The sequence below is a fragment of the Acanthochromis polyacanthus genome, chromosome 17 (genome assembly GCF_021347895.1).
Source record: "Acanthochromis polyacanthus isolate Apoly-LR-REF ecotype Palm Island chromosome 17, KAUST_Apoly_ChrSc, whole genome shotgun sequence".
NCBI lineage: Eukaryota > Metazoa > Chordata > Actinopteri > Pomacentridae > Acanthochromis > Acanthochromis polyacanthus.
In genome coordinates, this window is record NC_067129.1 from 17,773,345 (window position 1) to 17,796,712 (window position 23,368).

At 40.6% G+C, this 23,368-nt stretch overlaps 1 protein-coding gene and 1 long non-coding RNA gene across 3 annotated transcripts in view; one reads left to right on the forward strand and one right to left on the reverse strand.

Moving 5' to 3' along the window:
* kif4 (kinesin family member 4) overlaps positions 1-14,308 on the reverse strand; it is a 62,148-nt gene extending 47,840 nt beyond the window's left edge. The window contains exon 1 of one of the 2 annotated variants that reach the window (XM_051937857.1): positions 14,194-14,308. The gene's annotated coding sequence lies outside the window, so the exon portion shown is untranslated. The remainder of the gene's footprint in view (positions 1-14,193) is intronic. The other variant, XM_051937853.1, reaches the window with a different exon arrangement.
* On the forward strand, positions 3,861-6,294 carry LOC127530622 (uncharacterized). The gene is made up of 3 exons (XR_007937268.1): positions 3,861-4,394; positions 5,730-6,057; positions 6,161-6,294. It is a non-coding gene; the product is annotated as an uncharacterized LOC127530622 (long non-coding RNA).
* Positions 14,309-23,368: the final 9,060 nt, after the last annotated feature.

Here is a 23,368-nt window from a genome sequence, read left to right on the forward strand (position 1 = left end):
GGCCAGCAGGCTCTGTCCCTCGTCTAAGTCACACAAGCACACACCATTGTTCTTGTTTAATAAAAAGGTGTTCACTGCCGCATCCAGACCTCTGGTCAAGGGCACAGTCACAATTAACAAACGAGAACACAATAAGCGGTTCGGTGCCGGTTCCGGGTCCGGAGCGGACTACATCCCAGCTCCGGGCCCAGAGGGGTACCGAATCTGCCAATGCACTAACACCCGGCACATGCACAGTGACACCCAAGCGTCACGGCCATATCCCACCACTAGAGGGCCCAATAACACCGTTATTGGAGGCTCCGGTGACAGGCGGTGTGTCAGAGGCTGTCACATCTCTCTCTCTGATGACAGAGAGATGGGCCGCGATCACAAGCTCAGCCTGGGTTCTGAGAACGATCTCACGGGGTTACAGGCTTCAGTTTGCTGCTGTTCCCCCTCGCTTCTCAGGTATAGTGCATTCTCAGGTGCGCAGAGAGTCAGCTCGTGTTTTTCAGGAGGAAATTCACTCGCTGTTGTTAAAGAGAGCAATATGCGTAGTGCCCCCCGAACAATGTCAGAGCGGCTTTTACTCCAGGTATTTTCTGGTCCCCAAATGAGGAGGGACCGGGATTCGCCCAATCCTGGATCTCCGGGCCCTGTACAAATACCTCAGAACATACAAGTTCAGGATGCTCACACACGCATCCCTGCTTCGTATGTTGCGTCAGAACGACTGGTTCACATCAGTCAACCTGAAGGACGCATATTTCCATGTTCCGATCTATCCTCCGCACAGGAAATATCTGAGGTTCGCTTTTCTGGGTGTCTGTTACAAGTACAGATTGCTCCCTTTCGGTCTATCATTGAGCCCGAGAGTGTTTGTGCACTGTACCGAGGCAGCCATTGCCCCGCTACGACAGCAGGGCATCAGGCTGGCCACGTATTTGGACGATTGGCTCCTTCCTGGCATGGTCCAAAGAGGAAGCCATAGTGCAAACACACACCCTCATAAAACACCTGGTCGACCTGGGTTTCATGATAAACCCAGAAAAGAGTGTGTTATCTCCAGTGCAGAAAATAATCTTCCTGGGATTATCACTAGACTCGGTGTCATTCACAGCTCGTCTGTCAGCAGTGAGGGTGAAAGCTTTCAGAGCCTGCCTCTCACGCTTCACCCTACACAGTCGGGTTCCTTTCAGATTATGCCTCCGACTACTGGGGCTGATGGCCTCAGCCATCCTTGTAGTCCGGCTCGGTCACCTATACATGAGGGAATTCCAGCGATGGGTGTCCTCCCTCAGGCTGGACCCTGTGCGTCATGGCGCACGGAGGGTGATGGTCAGCGCGCCATGCGTAATGGCGCCGCGCCGCTGGCACCACCCAGCTTTCCTGGTGAAGGCGGAGCCTATGGGCCCCGTTCTGTCCCGGAAAGTGATCACTACAGACGCGAGCATGTCTGGCTAGGGCGGTATATGCGAGGGCCGATGTGTGAGGAGCATCTGGAGCAAAGATCTCCAGCGCTCTCACATAAACTATTTGGAGCTCTTAGCGGTATTTCTTGCGCTGAGACGCTTTCTTCCGTTTCTCAGTGGACATCATGTCCTGGTGAGAACGGACAATACAAAGACGGTGGCATATATCAACCGTCAGGGGGGTCTGCGCTCCCGGCAATTAGACATGCTGGCACGCAGACTGACCCTCTGGAGCAGCAAGCATCTCCTGTCTCTGAGAGCCACCCATGTCCCGGGGGCTCTGAACCGGGGGGCAGACCTGCTGTCCAGGGGCGCGCCGCTCTACGGGGAATGGACACTACATCCAGCCATCGTAGAGCAGGTGTGGGCCTGCTTCGGCAGAGCCGCGGTGGATCTGTTTGCGTCGAGAGAAAACGCACAGTGTCCGCTGTTTTTCTCAATACGCGATCCAGGTGCGCCGCTCGGCGTGGACGCGCTCGCGCACGTCTGGCCGCCGGTCCTCCTATACGCTTTTCCCCCGTTGGCTCTGATACCTCCGACTCCGGACAGAGTCAGAGAGCATCGCCACACACTAATTCTGATAGCTCCGCACTGGCTGGCCATGCACTGGCTGGCTGAGATATATCAGCTCCTGTCGGGACAGCCATGGCAGATTCCCCTGCGCAGGGATATGCTGTCCCAGGCAGGGGGAGCAGTATTTCGCCCACACCCCGAACGCCTGGCCCTATGGGCCTGGCCCGTGAGTGGTGTAATCTAAATACTACAGGGCTCCTGCAGAGTGTGATTAACACTATTCAGAGTGCTAGAGCATCCTCCACCAGGTCTCTTTATGACTGTAAGTGGAGGGTGTTTGAGGAGTGGTGTCAGAAGAGAGGACACATCTCCTTTCAGTGCACTGCTAGTGTAATTTTGTCTTTCCTGCAGAGCTTGATGGACAAACAAAAAGCTTTCTCCACAATTAAGGTGTATCTGGCTGCTATTGCAGCATGTCATGTGGGATTTGAAGGAAAGACGGCTAGCCAACATCCTTTAGCCTGCCATTTTATGAAAGGGGCACGCAGGCTGCTTCCTGTTTCCAGGTCACTGGCCCCCCCATGGGACTTGGCAGTGGTCTTGAATGGGCTCTCCGGGGCTCCATTTGAACCACTGGAAGAGGCTAGCCTGAAGCACCTGTCTCTGAAGACAGGGCTGCTGCTGGCGTTGGCCTCTGCCAAGCGTGTGAGTGACATTCATGCACTCTCAGTGCACTCCTCGTGCACTCAGTTTGCTCCTGGGCATGCCAGGGTGTCACTGAAGCCCCACCTTGCTTTTGTGCCCAAGGTGGTTGGCTCATGCACTCCCATTGTTCTTACAGCATTTTCTCCACCGCCATTTTCTTCTCCTGAAGAACAGCGGTTGCACATGATGTGTCCAGTCCATGCCTTGCGGATTTATATGGATAGGACAAAGGGTTTTCGGAGGAGTGACCAGCTCTTTGTGTCCTGGGCTAGCCCCTACAGGGGCAGACCCATCACAAAGCAGCGGCTCTCCCACTGGATTGTGGGAGCAGTTGCCCTGGCCTACACTTCTCAGGGCCTGCAGGCTCCTATGGGCCTGCGGGCTCATTCTACACGTGGCCTGGCTGCATCCTGGGCCCTTTTAAAAAGGGGTCTCAATTCAGGAGATTTGTGCAGCAGCAAGCTGGTCTTCACCTCTCACTTTTGTCCGCTTTTATAAGCTGGATATCTCTGCTCTGAGCTTGGCTCATGCAGTACTGAGTACTGGACCCGTTAGAGCAGAGGGCCGTTCCCAGAGTGCTGGTGGTTGACTTGAGATAAGCATGTCTGGCAATACGGGAGTTTCCATATCCCATAGTGAGACATCGAAACGAATGCTAGGAATGAGAACTATAGGTTTACTTGCGTAACCCCGGTTCTCAGAGTAGCATGAGTGAGATGTCTCACCAGAACAGCCCTTCTTGCTGGGCAAAGCGAGAAGAGGTGCTTATTTTGAGTGATGCTGTGTGGTAGCGCAGGCTACTTAAGGGTAGGTGGCTCCACCTGACGCAGGCGTCGCGATCACCAGCCAATCAGGATTGGTGTAATGAGATAAGTGCTTCTGAGGCATACGCAGGGGGCGTATCCCATAGTGAGACATCTCACTCATGCTACTCTGAGAACCAGGGTTACGCAAGTAACCTATAGTTCAGTTTAAATAATTTCTGTAAACATTTGTAGACACTGAAGAAAATTTATCCAGATCCTAGAAAATAGAGCAGTAACTGTAACAAATTTTTCTGTGACGATTCAGCAAAGGAATTATAGTACATATCTGAAGAGATTGTAAAAGCAGGAGTTGACTTTAGGAGGGTCTTCAGGAAATGCTCCATCCAAATAATTTTCATTGTTAGTATCCGTATTTCTTCAAATGACATTTACAATATTTGATTGATTTTTAGCATGTAAACAATGAGAGTCATATTAGCATGGAACATTTCCAAAGGGTTGAGGTTAGGGAGGGTCAGACCCTCCTAAAGTCTTTATCCTCTTTTACAAATGTTTCTGTTTGATGACATTATTGTTCATAATCAGTCTTTTCTTGCAGTTGATTGTAATTTTTGTCACAATATTTTCAAAGAAAAACGTATAATATACTTCAGACAAAAACAAACAAAAAAACAATGACAAATGTTTCAGATGTTGCTCAGTAATGATAGTTTTAGAAAAAAATTTCTGTGCCTCTTTCACAATTTTAACTAACAAACACATTTAGATACAAGGAGTATAAATGCAGGAGATGACTTTAGGAGGGTCTTCAGGAAATGCTCCATCCAAATCACTTTTTCATTGTTATTATTGTAATTCTTGAAATTACATTTTCAACAACTAATCTATTTTGAACATGTAAACAATGAGAGTCATCTTAGGATGGAGCATTTCCAAAGGGTTGAGGTTAGGGAGGGTCAGACCCTCCTAAAGTCTTTATCCTCTGTTACTCCTGTTACTGTTACTGAGTGATCTACAGAAAATTACAAACAAGTGTTCAGTTAAATAATTTCTGTAAACATTGTAGACACTGAAGAAAATTCATCCAGATCCTAGAAAATAGAGCAAAGTTTAAAATGTTCCTCAGTAACTGTAACAATTTTTTCTGTGACTATTCAGCAAAGGAATTGTAGTACATATCTGAGAGATTGTAAAAGCAGGAGATGACTTTAGGAGGGTCTTCAGGAAATGCTCCATCCAAATCACTTTTTCATTGTTATTATTGTAATTCTAACGAATTACATTTTCGACAATTAATCTATTTTTAGCATGTAAACAATGAGAGTCATCTTAGGATGAAGCATTTCCAAAGCGTCGAGGTTAGGGAGGGTCAGACCCTCCTAAAGTCTTCATCCTCTGTTACTCCTGTTACTGTTACTGAGTGATCTACAGAAAATTACAAACAAGTGTTCAGTTTAAATAATTTCTGTAAACATTTGTAGACACTGAAGAAATTCATCCAGATCCTAGAAAATAGAGCAATAACTGTAACAAATTTTTCTGTGACTATTCAGCAAAGGAATTGTAGTACATATCTGAAGAGATTGTAAAAGCAGGATAGACTTTAGGAGGGTCTTCAGGAAATGCTCCATCCAAATAATTTTTCATTGTTAGTATCGTATTTCTTCAAATGACATTTACAATATTTGATTGATTTTTAACATGTAAACAATGAGAGTCATATTAGCATGGAGCATTTCCAAAGGGTTGAGGTTAGGGAGGGTCAGACCCTCCTAAGTCTTTATCCTCTGTTACAAATGTTTCTGTTTGATGACATTATTGTTCATAATCAGTCTTTTCTTGTAGTTGATTGTAAGTTTTGTCACAAAATCTTCAAAGAAAAAACGTATAAATATACTTCAGACAAAAACAAACAAAAAAACAATGACAAATGTTTCAGATGTTGCTCAGTAATGATCGTTTTAAAATATTTTTTCTGTGCCTCTTTCACAATTTAACTGACAAAACATATTAGATACAAGGAGTATAAAGCAGGATAGACTTCAGGAGGGTCTTCAGGAAATGCTCCATCCAAATAATTTTTCATTGTTATTGTAATTCTACAAATTACATTTTCAACAATTAATCTTTTAAACATGTAAACAATGAGAGTCATATTTTGTGTGACTTGTTATGATTCACTCTATTAACTGGTGAGATCTAGAAACTATTTTCTGAAATGAAAACTAATTGTCTAAACAATGAGAGTCATCTTAGGATGGAGCATTTCCAAAGGGTTGAGGTTAGGGAGGTCAGACCCTCCTAAAGTCTCTATGGTCATTTACAAATGTTATTACTAGATTTCATCAATGTTAATGATGATTCTTTCTGATGTTTTAACATCTATAAAGAAAAAAAATACAGAAAAAATTGACAAAATGGTGAGGATTTCCTGTTATGTTTCATGTTTTGGGTTTGGTTTGGTTCGGTCCGTCTCTCGTTTTTCTCTTCTCTCTGGTTTCCTTTCAGTGTGATCCTGAAGACGTGGCTCATCTCCCTGCAGCTCATTCCAGATCATCAGCTCCTCCATAAAACCTGGACTTTTCTCTTCTCTGGTCCCAGATTTTTCTGCGTGTTTGGTACAACAACTGCAAACTGCTTCTCCGGTCATTCAACTGAGTATTCTCCTTTTAATGACTCAGAGATTCCTATTTTCCTGACAGTTTGTGCTCTCCTGTGTAGATACTACCTGCTGCTACCTCAGTCCTCCAGAGCTCCAGTGTTTCCTGCGCTCGGCCTTCAGCTCTACCTCGATCACTCCAGCCGTCCACCTCCCAAACCAGCCAGTCGTCAACCTCCACTTAACTTTTGTTCAAATAAATCACTCTTTTACCTTACACCCCTCCATGTCTCATGTCCACCTTAACTAATGTACATATTTTGATAACAGGACTGTTGAAGCAAGAGATGAGGAGAAGTGCCCAACTGAAATTATGTTTTTATTTTTAAGTTTGTCATTGCAAAGCATTGAAACACACTGATTAGACTGATTACTGCTCCTCGGGATTATTCTTACGGATTCTTCTGACAGGATTTTCAGCAAGAATCTCATGCCACAGCATTGAGAATGCTCATACAAATTAAATATCAATTCAGTTAGGGTTTGTAAATATACTGGCTTTTCAAATAAAATGTACTTCTGTAAATTCCACCTTATGTATGATTATTAGCCGGACATATCAGCCGCAAGGTCCAAAGTGTGAGAAAAAGTAGCGGCTTATAGTCCGGAAATTACGGTACTATCTACAACTTTTAAGTTGTTTGGAATAAATTTAACATACAAGTGGATTTTAAACAACTGAATGTAACCAATAATACAAGGGTTTTCTCTAATTCCACACAAATGTTAATTTTAATAACTAGTGCAGTTTCAAAATTATTCAACCTCCTAAGGAGCATTCCTTATAAAGACACACAATTGTAAATCAAGTGTGGTTAATAATGCCCCAAGCTTTTATAACGTGTGTGAAAGCTAACATTAGTACTGCAGTTGCAAATTCTCTTTTCTTCATGCTTGGATTTGCATCTTATAGTTTAATATTGTATAACTGAACATATCAAAGTCAAGAACACCCTAAAAATGAGAAAATGGCAAATGCGGCACCTGAATGGTGAAAAGGAACGTCACCGACATTACATCACCTAGGCAACCAGCCATCCAATGAAAAGAGCGCATTGAGTTTACCTCACTTCCACGTGTGCTTGTTTGCGGAAGGAGTGATGCTGCTCGCATGACAGAGAGACGGAGAGTATTTCACGAGACATGAAACTTCACAATTTATTACTTGTGGATTTATGTTTGTTTATTTTGCAAAATGACTACCCTGTTGTCTGCACAAAAAAAAACACACAACAGTGGACATTGGATTAACGTTACACTACAGCGAGTGACTGCCTACTACAAGCTGCAACCTATCACGGTAAGCGAGTACTGTATCGTACATATAATAGCCTAGTGCTCGTCAGGCGCATTAACCTTGTTCAACACGTCACAGAAGATGTAGTCTGGAGATGAGTTTTATGTATCATCAATTTTACACTTATTTCGGTGAAATGTTGCTTGAAAAAGAAAGGGCTCGCATTGTATGCATGAGTGAAAGTTGCTTTTCAGAGGCGTTCCGGTAGAAGAGGCCAGTATATTCCGGCTTACTTTCACCTATGATCTGCAGTGAAAATTCAACAATCAAAGACTGTTACACAGGAACCGGCTTACTGGCTGCTACCCACAGGAATAAAAATGTTGAATACAGACAATCCAGAAATAAATTTCACCTCAGCCAGGACTATGAAAAGAAATCTGGATGAGGAGATTGGTGGATTCACTTCCCCCAAATAGCCATCCACACATCAGAATCTGCCAACAGTTGCTGAGTTGGGTGATGAGGAGTTGTCTGTGTTTGTTGGACAACTTCACAGAACTGGTAGCAAACCTGTGGTGTTATCTGTCATGCCTGAGTATGCAGAACATTACATCCATTCTCACTGGGGTGACTCATTTCCACTGATTCTGAGTGAACTTTATGACAATTCGTGGTGTTGGGATGGAGAAAACAGAGTTGGATGCTCATTATGAAGGCATATTCCAAAGCATAAATGTCACTGCCAACCAGGCAGAAAATGTAAAGAAGTACACCAGGAGACAGTCCAACAACAGAGCCTGGTTTCGTTTTAGGACTGGCCGAATAACTGCTTCACACCTCAGGTCAGTCTGTCACACTTCACCCACCCAACCAGCCAAGAGTATCATACAGGCCATATGTTATCCAGAGTCTGTAAAGTTTTTCACAAAGGCCACAAAGTGGGGATGTGCCCATGAGAACACAGCACTTGGTCTCTACCATGAAAACATGAAGAGCAAACATGACAATTTTGACTGTGTGCCCAGTGGACTGGTCCTAAATGCAGATTATCTCTTCATGGGGACCTCACCTGACTCACTGGTGTCATGTGCTTGTTGTGGCCTCGGGACTGTAGAAGTGAAATGTCCATATTGTGCACGGAACAAAAAATCTGGCAGAGTCATTGGACAAAAAATCATGCCCGGAAGAGGTTGATGGGAAGTTAAGACTTAAAAGGTCCCATAGATATTATCAAGGTACAAATTTTTATTTGCAACCGGGACTACTGTGACTTTGTTGTTTGGACGGAAACAGACATTAATATTGAATAAATTGAACCAGATATTTCATTTTGGGAGAGTGCTAGCAGCAAAGCAGAAGCTTTTTTCAAACAGGTTCTTATACCAGAGTTGGTGGCCAAGTATTATTCTGTAAGGAAACCATGCAGAAATGTAACCAATGACCAACAATCAAGCTGTACTCATTTACCCCAACCTGTTCCTGCAAAGAATGGTAACAATGGTGTAGCTGCAAACAATGAGCAGGAACTTATCATTTGCATATGTCGTAAGGTATATGACAACAGCTATGACAATGTGATTGGATGTGACAATGAAAACTGTCCGTACCAGTGGTTACACTACAAGTGTGTGAACATTAAACGTGCCCCCAAAGGTAATTGGTATGCCCAGAATGTAGGAAGTTTCCAGAATTCGCAGAGTATTATACAAAGAAGAAGCTAAAATGTAATAACAATATATTTGTGGCAACAGGATTGGAATAAATCATTTTTTCTAAATACATATAAAAAAATCTGATTTTTTTCCTGTTATGTCAATAGTTTGGTTCTGTGAGTGGCACGAAGTCGATCTGCTTTGTGAGTGTAGTTCGTTAGAAATAAATCTTTTTATGCGCAAATCATGCATTATTAAATCCTGTATAAATAAAACATTACCTATACTGTGGCATACTTTTAAATTAATGTGAATGGCACATATATAGCTTTTTTGCATATGTTAATAAAGTCAACTGAATCATTAATTTCATGTTGAATGCTGATGAATATAGTATCATGGTACAAGTACAACATATGCGGATACTTCTTTTTCTGATACAAGCTTTCTTCATTCCATGTTCAATCCAGAAAAACAAAGTTGATTATATGATGGTAGGATTAGTCAATCACTGTCATTACCCAAGACTATACTTATGTACATCTAAACACAGAATTACCTTGTATTTCAGATCTTTTCTGCAGTTGACATACTTACAATTTACCATCAATGTACAAATATCATCTGGTCCAAATAACATTGCTTCTGAAATTGTTGCATTACATTACACCTTACATTTATCTCATAACAAATATAACTGTGAATGAAACATCTGAGACTATGGTTTACATCATTGAATTCTAAGTACCAAACCTGAAGTCATACCTTCCATGTATTACTTTGTCTTGAAAATTTATGTCCAGTTGATCTCTTCAATAACCCCCCTACAAAATATACCACATAATTTCACTGGTTGCAATATGAACAAATCTGGATGAATGAGTGATACAATATATTGAGAATGATGCAAGCACAAGAGATTTTCACTATAATTTATTCCATATAACACACAATCTGCAAATTCAGAGATGTGATGAGAGACCACTGGAATGTACAATTTATAAACCTCACCCACATTTTTATCACACTGATTTAAAATATGTTACCTGCCCCTGTCTTTTGCAGTCAATTAAATGGAACAACAGATTCACACATATTGGTCAAACATCAACACACTGTAAGTATCTTATCAACAACAGGGATCTCACTTTCATTACAAGACAAGTAGTTCAGAGGCATGGTCCCCGAAAGAAGAGTATATTTATTTCGAGCCAGTCCAATAACTCTCTTAACATGTATGCGTACATGTGCAACGTTCCTGCTGCTCTCTACTTCAAGTGCAGGTAGCTGGGCCTTTCCCTTAGTAAAGCTAGGTATTTTTACTTCAGCACACATAAATCCAACTCTCTTTGATGTCAAACCCTCTGTCAGCTAAAACAATGTTCAGTGATGTATTTATCACTAGCACGCCCACCCCATGCCTTTGATATGAACGAAATTGAGCTTTGAGGTGTTATCCCTATAAGGAATTTTACGGTGTTACGATGCTTACATGAGGACCACGTTTGCGCACGTGCAAGCAAATTTAATGGACGCTCAATGAAAATCTCAAAGCAATCTATTATAACCGCCACTTTAACACCAAAGTGTTTTACGAAATTCCATAGGCATTGATGCCTGGATTTGTTCTCGCTCTGGCCAAAAAAAAAAATCAAGCACTTTAGTCTCACATACATTACATGAATGATTGCAAGGAATGTCTGGGAAACAGTAGCCTTGGAAACACCAAGGCGGTACGCCAAGTCCTGCAGTGGCAAATTCAATCTTAATTTCATGAAGACAAGAATCAATTTTTCAAACTTTGAAAGTGAAACCCGATTACTCTGAAGAATATATGGTGCGACAACGGCGAAGACTGCCATCAAAGTTTCAAAACCCGGCAGGCCAGTGTAATAGCGTACTTTCTTGGCATTGTTCCAGAATGATTCCTCAGTGAATCTCGTGTCATCCAAGGCATCCTTAAGTTCCTTGTCCTCTGTTGTCAAACGCTGGCATTCCCTTTTTATCTTGGCACATATTGAAGAATCACACACATCTGATGATAATTGTTCTGATGCATCCTTGTCTCCCAGTGTTCCACTTAATTTGAAGTGGCATTTCTGCTGGTCTGTTACACTCAAAGTGACAAGTGGAGCTGGCATGCTGTCCTCTGTTTCAGTGCGTCTTTTCCTCTTCGGATGTCTCTCGGTGGATCTCTGATAACGCCGCAGACTTATTTGATGAGGGTGTGGCCATCTCTTCGGCAGCCAGCTTCAGGGATGGTGCCCAATCTGGATGAGTGGTGTTGTAGAGATCAGAAGGTTTGCCTGAAAAAAAATTCCACAACATCAGTAATGCCATTTAAAAATATTTTGATGAACATAATATTCATTTTAGGGGAATTTAGCATGGCTGTCATAATGTACCATTAAACACCAAAAAGTTTTATTGGAAAATATCCAACATAATAGTAATAATAATAATGACGATAAATAATAATTCTAATAACAATAATAACAAAAAAAGTTCTTTTTCAACAGCTTTGGGGACATCAACTAACACTGTAAATTTATTTCAAAAACATTATTTCAAATTTGTGACTGATCATGGAGAGTTTTGTTTAATAAAATGGGCAGACTAGTTAACTTTCCATACACACATATCTTACTCGTTAGTGGGTCATAGATATGAGATTATATATTTGATATCACTTGAACTCAAATTAATGAGGTTAATTAAACATATTTTCATAGTTGTAACCAACCAGAGTGTATCTAATCTCATTGTTTTACCAATGACCAGCTGGGAGAGGCAGCTAGGCTCATAGACTGAGGTGGAGTGGGGTGGGGGTCAAGTGGGCTACTTCGATGTGAATGGAGAGATTAAACTGAATGGGAGCTAAAAAAAACAAAAAAAAACAAAACAAAACCAGGCACCAGTCATGAAGTGATCAGAGCAAATCCTTGTATGAGGAGAAGTTATGAAGTCTTTCCTATTGATCCTGGCAAGCCAAGTGTGGTGCCTCAGGACACAACAGGTGTGAACCATTTCTGTCCCTAGTCACACTGCAAACTATATTATCTTGCTCAATCAAACACTTGTTCCCCCAGGCCACTTCAAACTATTTATCTTGCTCGCTGACTCCTGACCACAACAATTTCAACACTCGACACACAATATGGCGGACCAGCTAATAGCCCGGATGTGTGACGTCAGCTGAAATCTATCTATCTATCTATAGGAGACGCCAGCGTGTCGTCATTTGCTGTGGTCACGTGGTACAAGACTGCTACTGGTTGGCAAGAACCGGCAGTAACATAACGGCTTGCTACGAGAACAGTATCGGGTTTGAAACAAATACGTAAAGTTATCGCTTTTCATGAATGAAATTGCACATGTATTTACCACAATGGTAATAGCGTGTGTAGTTGTTGGTTGTACGAAGCGTTTTGAGAAGGGATCAGGCTTGAAATTTCACCGAATACCGATGTCAGGAGAGGGAAGATGGCGGTGGCTTCAGCCATCAACAGGAAAAATTGTACCCCAGTAAGCAGCAGAGATCGTGTCTGTGGCTCCCACTTTTCTTCAGGTAAACTATTCAACAGTTTAGCATGTTTAGTATGTCCAACTTTGAGCTTATTTACCAAAAGATATTGATTTAGTGTCGCATCCTTCGCGTGAAGCGATCTCTACACTTTCGGTTTGGTTCAGTGTTGTCATGTGTTACCGATCGCTTTTTAGGCGATGAAAGTATACTAAAGTCGAATGAAGCATATTCAATAACATCTCCTTAAGCCAGCAGCCTCCTATTTGTAACCATATTTGTTTCTGTATGCGTCTAGCGATCGTTTTTTAGAATTGTCCTATTTTCGATCACCAATGCTGTGGGTCTGTTACTGTTACATAAAAGCCATACTGCAGACAAAAAATACAGCAACTTCTTGAAGTTTCTTTGACATCTTGTTGAAGATTAACAGAAGACATATTATTTTTAATTCATAATTATATATTTTTGGGTGGGTGAACTGCCCAGCGGTGTCAATCAATTAAAAATAAATGTCGGTGAAGGAAATGTCGGGTCACAATGAAGGATCGTCAACCCACCCAGTCTTCAAATTGTAGGGATCTGGCAAGGTTTTACTGTTTCCCTGATATCTCAGCTTACTCACGTATATTTGTCGGGCCTCAGGTGATAAGGAAGGATTGAGCATAATCGGACAATTTCACGGAAGGATAGTTATCAGCCATTGTTCCTCTGGTTCCTCTTGCCAACCAGCGCGGTAATCACGTGACTCCGTGACGTCACTGTTTGTAAACACTGGCGTCTCCCATTAGTCTTTCAACACCTTTAGCTAGCACAATGTAGCATTAGAACACAGGAGTGATGGTTGCTGGAAATGTTCCTCTGTACCCCTATGTAGATATGCCATTAAAAATCAGTCGTTTCCAGCTAGAATAGTCATTAACACTGCGCATACTGTATTTCTGATTAATTTAATGTCATCCGAAAAAAATGCCTTTCTTCCAAAAATAATGACATTTCTAAGAGACACCAAACTTTGGAACGGTAGTTGTATGTTGACAACTGTCTTTGTGTTAAATAAGGACACATATTTTTTGATTGTTGAGAACATCTCTGGTTGAAGTATTTTTGTAATGACAGAGAAAATGTCCTCATGTCTCTGAACAACCATGTCTGTTGTCATAGTTTCCAAAGAGTTGCTCCATTGTTGTTCGCTGTCTGTGGAGCAACTCCATGACTTGTCTGTGTACGTTACAGCCTAGAGTCAAAACTAAGATGTCCAATAAACTGTTGTCATGCTGGAAAATGACTCTGTTCTTGAATGTAATATGACTTTACCAGTCTTGTTAGCGCACTCAATTGATATGTATCGGTGCTAAGTGTGGCTCGTAGCTAGCAATGGGAAACGTTCACATCGGCGAAGACACACAGCAAGCAAGTTACCATCTTCACCGTTAACACTGCAACCGTAACTGAACTGAAAACATTACAAAACAAACTGCATTGAACCTAGATGACGGATAATTAGATAGATTAAACCTGGGGTCAGCTCAACTTTCTAGCTGTAGTTTTTAGCAATACGCTGACATTATTATCTTTACACGTTTCCTCCAACGTTCAAATATCACGAAAGTTTTATTCAGCGGTACTGCTTGACAGAATAAAACACCAACATCGGTCACACTCGGATCAAACCCTTACCTTTTGAATTTCGGTTGTTATTACGTGTAACGTCATTAACTTTTGTTCTTTTCCCGTCTTACTTTGACCAGTTACATGAATGAGATGTTGTTCCTGCCCGCTACTTTCAAACTCTCCGCTCCGCCTCCTCCTCCTCCTTCTTCTTCTACTGCTTATTTACGGAAGAGGCAATACAGAGTGGTCGCACTACTGACCTCTACAGGCAAAAAGGAGAATCACAGTTAGTGTCACAGACAGAGATTACAGCCGGGAGGGGACATATCCTTCTCAGTATTTATTCATCAATACGACTATAAAGTTTACTTATAAATGTAACAACACCTCCATGTGTCTTTAATCAACAGATCAAACACAGATTTGTGTTCTGAATTTGCAGTAGCAGAAATCTTGCTGAAACAGAGGAGCTCATAAAGTAAAGTCCTGGAATAACTGCATTCATCATTGGGTTTACTTTTCCTATCAGAAGACACAGGACAAGAGAGGATAGAAAACTGAATCCCACCTATACGTGTGTTGACTCATCACTCATTACTTTGCAGACCATTCTCAATAAATTGGTTCATTGTTTGTTCTATAGTACTTTAGAAAACTGTGAAAAATGCTTATCAAGTTTCCCAAATCCCAAGGTGACAAAGGTGGCAAAATGTTCTGTCTGATCAACAGTCAACACATCAAAATATGACAGGCACTCAGATATGCTTCAAATTCTTGCATTTCTTTTTTTGTTTTTGTTTGAGAATTACTATCAAGGCCTTTTTTCAAAATAGAACCATGTGGATCCACAAAGACGGATTTTTAAAATAATTCCTTAAAGAATCCATTTTTAGTTCTTTGGCATTGATTCTGCCAAAAGGAAGGATGGTTCTTTGATGCATCTTAAGAGGTTCTCTAGTGAATTCTTACAGGAAATTGTTCTTTAAACAACCCCTTGGTATAAGGTTTTTTGTGAAGCTTAGAATGGTTTCTTATTTGGCAGCATTATGGCAGTTAGGGCCTTTAATTTTCGAAGTGCTGGGACAGTCTTCATGAGAAAATCTGATCTACATTAGAATACATATTTGAAAGCAAAGCAGAATGCGTGAGAGTCTTACTGCATTATATTCCAGTTTGTTTATTGAACTGTCTGGGGTCTGAATTTAGTGTTTTCCTTTACATAAATAAAATATTTCCATAATAAATTGATGCCGAAAAGGCACAAACTGGTGCAACAAATTCATGAAAATGCATGAAATAAAATTTTCGATGCTCAGAATCTCCTGGGAGGGAACACCCAGACTCTCTGCGAAATGGGTTCCCCTAATGACAAAGCAAAAACTGCACCCATGAGTACAATACCTAAAGCTCATTTTCCTTACTCCTCCCTGTTATTGGGCTTGCATCTCGAAAAAAAAAAACCAAACGCGTGGATTTGAAGAAGCAGATGGTAAATAAATTAAGGGTGAAAAACTCTAAGGGGTTCTTCAATTTCAGCATCAAAATTACAAAACAACCAAAACAATGGGTCGAGGTGGAGAGTAGATCACGTCAGAGCCGTGCTGCCCAGGCAACAGCATATGACTCAATCATTTTATAAAGCAGACATGCCAAGTTAAAAGATAAAAAGCTCAGGAGATTTATTTTTCAGAAAATAAAAAAGGTAGATACGGCAGAGGGGAAGCTGAGTGGGTGACATGACATCCCCACTTGATGAGATGAGTTTTCAGCCTACAATGGAAAATGGGGAGTGACTCTTCTGTTCTGGCTGGAAGAGAAAGGTCATTACACTGGGAGCCAGAGGGGGGAAACAGCTGAGTCCAGATAAAAAGAGGACAAGGTTTCTGCAGGGAAGAGAGGCCATAAGCAAGCAGAAGCCAGAGCACAGACTTGCTTTTTTTTCTGATCTTTACCATTAATATTTCCAAAAATGTATCAGTTTTCACTATTATGTAAAATTACTCTCCTGGAACCAAATGTTGTCCTGCGAATGAGTCAAAGGATTTATTGAATGTGCAGGACAAATGAGCACATGCAGCTCTGTTGTAATTGTGATTGTGATCCATGACCTTTAGCAACCTTGTGGTCTCTGGGAACTGTAATAACACTGATAGAGCTAATCCTCTCCGACCAACACAGATGTCAGGTTCAGCCTCCGCCCTTACTGTGACAGATGATGTTGACATGCAAACAATGAAGTCACCAGAGAATTGGATGAGCTATGGGAACACGTATCAGCTATGGACATGTCCTGTATCGTGCATAGACTGTATATATAGTGGACGTAGCATCTGGCTCCAGAATTGACGCCAACCCGGAAGTGTCAAAAACTTGCAATATCACGCCGTCCGCTAGGGTTGGCTCCAAAAAGCTTTTGCTCCATATTCATTTTTGGAAAAAATAAAATTTGATAGACTGATTTTCTACAGCTCAGGATTTTTTTCCCGTTAGTTTTCATGGTCAAAATGAGAGATCAGGTGGCCGATCTTAAAATAAATCAATACTGAATTTTAAATAAATCGTTAAAGTTGGCGGAGCCAGGGGGCGTGGCTATACTTGATAGACAGCAACAGAAGCCTCTGCGGTAAAATGTGGGCGGGATAAGAGTCTTCAGCCTATCCTGCCCCGAGTTGCTCTCCGGTCCAGTCTGTTTGATGACGCTTTTTACGTCACTGGCTCCAAAAAATCCAAAACGGCGACCAGGAAGTAGCAAAATCCGGGCTTCATTTTCTCGAAGCTGAAACCAACGGGTGACGTCACAGTTAGTTTACGCCTGGTATCGTGTTAACTATCACAGTGGTCATTTATCGTCCACCAGTGAGCAGCTGTAATCATCCAGGTACACTATAAAAAGTAATGAAGATCAGGTAGCTGCATGCAAAACAAAATACTGTGAGATTATTGAAAACAAATCTCTTAAAATGCAACAATTTTCTATAATTAAAAAACATTTAGCAGTCTTTATTTTACATAAGCTTATGTGTATTTTTTGTCTTTTATAATAATAACAATAATAATAGCAATAATAATAATAATAATAATAATAATAATAATAATAATTATTATTATTATTATTATTAATAATAATAATAAATTAATATGGCATTTTTAAAAAGTAAAAAAATGAAAAGCTGGTAGTAAATGTGGTAGGAGAAATATATCTATAATATATACACCCCCTGTCAAAAGTTTTAGGACACTTTCTCATTCAAATGAAGTAGAACCTGTCCTACAACTTCTGACAGGGGGTGTATCTACCAAATTTGGTACACATATGCAGCACATCAGGCTGAACAAAAAAGTCAGTGACAGCCACATTCCAAACCCAACAGGAAGTGAGCTATTTTGCATTGAATGTCAGATTTTGCCCATTTTTCATTTTTTTTCTAGATAGAACTCCTCCTAGGGGGAAACTCCAATTCACCTCATATTCGGCCAGTACATAAAGGAGGCCTTAATGATCCAAAGTTATTAAAATCTTTTTGCAAAGTCAAAGGGCGTGTCTGTGGCGGCCTCTGGAATTTTGATCCTTCGCCATGAAATTTCAAATGCTGTGTAAACGCCCTGAACATGCTCCAATCTGCCTGAAACTTTACATGTATGATCAGAGTCCTGCCCTGATCACATCCATATGATGAAATACACCCCCTGTCAAAAGTTGTAGGACAGGTTCTACTTTATTTGAATGAGAAAGTGTCCTAAAACTTTTGACAGGGGGTATATATAGGTTTAGAAAAATAGTAAAAACAGCAAATGCAATAATCTGAAAAATATTTATGGTATTTTTTAGCTGATTTAAATAAAATAAAACTGTATAATTTTGTGGTCGCACAGTGTCAAAGATTGAATTACTATTTATCCAGACAGATTTTTGATTTTGTTTTGTTGAGATGTTGAGTTTGTTTTAATTTTTTGCAGTCAACATGTAAATTAATACTTTTGCTGTAATTTTATTAGTTAATATGTGTGTATTTTAACAAAACAGGTGACATATAAAATTGCAGTAAATTGGGAAAAAAGAAGAGCAAACATAAGGAGATAGATAGATAGATAGATAGATAGATAGATAGATAGATAGATAGATAGATAGATAGATAGATAGATAGATAGATAGATAGATAGATATTTTGTGGTATTTTGTGTATTTTAAAAATACAGAAAATGCATAAAATTGTAACATACCAGGAGATTTTCTAAGACTTTCTTGTGTATTTTATTTATTTATTGATTGATTCATTTATTTATTTGATCGTGATAGCGCACATTGAAGAAAGCCTATTTATGGACAGTAATAGATGTAAATATGCGGGGTTATGGCAACAATGCTAATTTACATCCACAGTCATTAGTCAAAAAACAACAACAACAACAAAACATCATAACAGTGAAACACACAATGAAAGATTGGACAATAGGTCACAACAAAAGCACATTACAAAAAGGACACAAAGAAGTTAAGGGCCCATGGTAACAAGACTAACTAACTATTTGGCATTGGGATAAGTTCGAGGCTTCTGAATGGTTATAAACAATCATGGATAGAGATATTGGTCTGTTTTCAAGTCTTAAAGGAGACCTGAGAAGCAATAAATAAGTCATTAATATTGATCAAATCCTTGCTGAGAGCTCCTGCCAAGTCTGACTGAGCTTCCTGTTTGTGTGACTCATCTTCATCTTCATCATCATCATCATCACGGCAGATTCTCTGTCTTCAGTAGTCTGTCGTCTCAGAGACGGGTGAGCGCTGCTGCGGTGGGAAATTCCACCACAAGGCCTAATAACAACATGCCAGATCATCCCTGCTCCCAAGAATAGAACAGACAGTGAGTGAATGGAACAAACTCATCTATTCTCTCTGTATAGATTCACTTAACGATTATTACGGATGTCAGGGCTTTTTCTTTTCTCAAATCGGAAAATTGCAATTCTAGTGATGAATGCTCTCAGCTCAGTCTTGTTGTGCTCACTTAAAGCCTCCCTGACCTTGAAAACAGTGCACACACTTCTACTGCAGCTGGAAGGGGAGGAAATTCAGTCTGCTTCCCCTTTTCCTGTTGTAGCTTCAAAAGATAATCTGGATGTGGTGGATTGCATTGCAATGACATCACCCGTGCCTAAAATCCATTGGTCGTATGAATGGGGTTTTGAAGAGAATCCACTCTGCTCAGCTGCTCTAAGCCATGTGTACATACCAGTTTCATTCTCCACTGAGCTAAACGTTCTATAATGGAGCCTGTCATTTACCGTGGAAAGTTTAATTTAATTGTACAATAAAAGATTACTAAGAGTCATCTCAGGTCACTACACATATTAAAGTGAAGACTTTACAGTACTGTGGCATCGAGAGGAACCCAACAAATCTCACTGATTCACTTTGACATATCATCAGAATGATTTTAATGTAAAAAATTATACAGAAGCGCATCAGTTTATTTGAGAGTTTTGCTGCTGAACTTTACAATGCATAAACTCCATGTCAAAACTCATTAACTAGTAAACTGCAAGTCCTTCTAGTGCTGCATGAGACAGTAAAGCTTCATCAGATCATCATTTTCAAAGGACTGAGGAAATTCTCCACATTAGTCTGTTGATTTATGTTCTAAAGAACTAAAAGAATCTGGAATTCTTGCTTTCATAAAAGTGGAAAATTACACAGCAGCTATTTTAGTGTTGAAACGTAATGAAGTACATTTACTCATGCTTAAGTACAGTTTTTGAGGTATTTTACTTTCCATTATCTGCAAGTTTTATGCTTCCACTCCATTGCATTTCAGAGGAATATATTGTATTTATTTGTCACTACATTTATGTGACAGCTTCAGTTGCTTTTAAGGTGAAGATTTTACGAGATAGATAATAGAACAAGCGTTTAAAAATACAACACAAGACATCCTTAAAGATTAAACCAGTTTTTCAAACTTTTTGGCTTCTGACATCTAACAAAAAACAGTTTGTAACCACATTTAAAATGAGTCATTTACAGCTTCTCCAAATGGTGATTTTCCCTCTAACTCTTCTCACATTTTGATGAATGTCTAAATGATCCATTATGTTTCCAAAAATCAAAGATGAGAGAAAAAAGACCAAAAACTGGAAACAGATTTGTCTATGAGAACTTTATTTTTCTTCTTTGCTCTGCCATTAATCCTGTGACAAACCGTAAGATTTATCTGCTGTCCCTGGGTATAAAACTTTATATAAAGCACTTCAAACTAGCTCCACCTACAGCAGCTGCAACAGTAACATGCTGCTGACACACTGACACTTCACTATTAATAATATGAGGCCACCTATAATAATAAATCAGTGAGAGGATAACATTTTTACTATTCTTTGCTCATACTTTGTACGTTTTAAGAGGAATTTTTTACACAAGACTAAAGTGTTATCATATTGCTGTACTGGTGCATCTGCTACTGACATAATCTCAATTTATGACTGAAATGACCTCAACTACCTGCACTGATAAGGCGACCCCACCACAGCAGCAGCTACATGGATATGAGGAGCCAAAAAGTGAGAGGAAAATGTGCAATGATCTATCAGGATTATGTTGCCATTTGCGAAGAAACATTCTGCTGAAGACTTGTCTCGTGGGGCTGTACAGTGGTGGTAAGCACTGCCGCCTTGCAGCTACAAGATCCCTGGTTCGTGTCCCCGTTTTCCCAGGATCTTTCTGCATCTAGCTTGCATGTTCTCCCTGTGCATGCATGAGTTTTCTCTGGGTTCTCCAGTTTCCTCCCACAGCCCAGTTTAACTGGTAACTCTAAATTGTCCATAGGTGTGGGTGTGAGTGTGACTGTCTCTATATGTAACCCTGTGACAGACTGCCTTCGCCCTTAGTCAGCTGGAATAGGGACCCTAATGCGGATTAAGCGGTGTAGATGATGGATGGATGGATGGACTTGTCTCTTATACAATCCAAACTTAAATTACAACAGCCAACTGACCATCATATGAGTTTCTGTGAGAGCTTCACGTGCTTCCGATCAATTTTCCCAAACAGCGTTAACAGATAATGCCCAAGAGGTCAGTCATTCATGCAGGAAAATGGTGGTTTTAGACGCCAGCTGTCTGCACAGGGAGGCCAGACAAATGATCAGTCAGCGGAGCCAACAAAAATTAGCTGGACATTTTAAAATAGGCTTGAAAGCTGCTGAGTCAGACATGAGGCTCATCACGGGAGGATGTCTGTGGGTTACTGCTCTGGCCCAGATGATCAGCTCAAACACGTCTAGACTTAACAGCAGATCATAGTGAGGACAAAGCAAGTGGCCACCGAAAGCATGTCAATATTGAGATAAGTTCAATAAAAGCAAAAGCAATGTTTGGCTTAGCAATATTGAAGACATTTACATCAGTTTTAGTGGCTTTGCTCCTGTTATGAGAATCAACACCAAAGAAAATAGCAATGAGGATATTACATACTCTTTTCAGTTTTATTATTCTCACCCTATCTGTTGTCTGTTGTCAGGAAACAGACAGAACATCCCTCTGTAACATGGTCGTATTTATCCTTTGAACATTGGGGAGAGACAGAAAGTAAAGGTCTGGACTGCTCCAACTAGGAAAGACATCAGACGTTGCATTCTGGTGAATTTTAGGAACCAATGTGTGCCTTTTCTGCATCAATTCATGCTGAAAATTTTCTTGTAAAGGAAACCGCAAAATTCAGCAACAACGTAGGTGTTTAACGTTTTTAAATAAAAGTCCTTTCCTTCTTTTGTGGAGAGGAGTAGTCCGTGTGTTCCAAATTTAACACTGTTTTCCACAGCAGTGACTTGCAGACTGTTTTAGGGTAGACCAAACATTTCTGTGTTCTCTATGCATCCTCCAGAACCTCTTTCAGAATGTTTTTCTGGAAAAAATTAATCACTCAAAGGTGGATACCTTGGACCAGCCCTGGAACACTGCAGTATGGGCCTTGTCGCTGATTGGTTAAAACTGGAGAAGACAAATGTGGATTGATTAATCTCAGACAACAGCTGTTATTGCTCTACTTTCTCAATGTCTTCAATGAGTACCAGCATTTTCCTTTCAAACAACCTCATCTTCAGTGCAAAATGCACCACACAGGCAATCACAACAAAACCTTCATGTTTCCTACATGTGCTTAGAACTGTAGTTACATCAAGTATTAACTATTTGTTGTTGTGTTGATGCACTCAGAATTGATGTCACACTAAGCTGTCAGTTCCAACACCACAATGGAAACAGAAAGTCTGATATTTTGGTGCCAGTCATGAACTCGACAGCCCCATGTTCCTACAGTGGAAGATTGATGTATATCCTTCTGTACGCTACTTGATGCTCATTGGGGTTGTGGGGGAGCTGGAGTCTATCCCAGCCGACTTAGGGTGAAGGCTGGGGACACCCTGAACAGGTCACAAGTCTATCACAGGGTTACATATAGAGACAAACAAACATACTCACATTTACACTCACAGGCAATCCCCTATTAACCTCATAATGTTTTTGGGCTGTTGGAGGAAGCCAGAATACCCAGAGGAAACCCCCATATGTACATGGAGAACGTACAAACTCCACGAGATCTTCAAGCTGTGAGACAGCAGTGCTAACTGCTGCCGCCTGGCTGCATTCTAATCAAATGCGTTTTTTTTTTCAACAAATTCTATTGAAAAATAACTATGGAAAATAACTGCTTGTGTAATTTGTGACTGGAATATATATTATAAGAATAAGCTAACTTCAGTAGTCGGTCTTATACATGACATTTCTGATGAAATGAAACTTAAGTGCAGCAAATACAGGTGCAGCTGCCTGTGTTTTAAATGCATGCCAGAGAGGAGAAACACAGCCTTGAATAAATGTGATAATTTCAATGTCTAGATGTTTTATTTAGCATTCAGAGATTGAGATGTCCTGCCCCGGTGCCACCCACCAAAGCGATATTCCTCTCGGCATAACTCATTTCCATTTCCCAGAACACTCAACCTTGCATCATGATTCAGGTTACGGTCATCATCAGCTGATCCGACCACATATTAATCACTGACTTTTAGACAACACTCACTGCTCTTTTTATTGATAAGGTCATTTCTGCTAAAACGTAAGAGGCAGCACGAGAGTGGGAAATGGAGGAGGAGCTGGAGAACGATTATGTGATACAGAATTTGACAGGAGACATTTGTAACAGTTTTATTTGCCATGCAAACTCCATAAAATGTTTTGTCAATGAAAA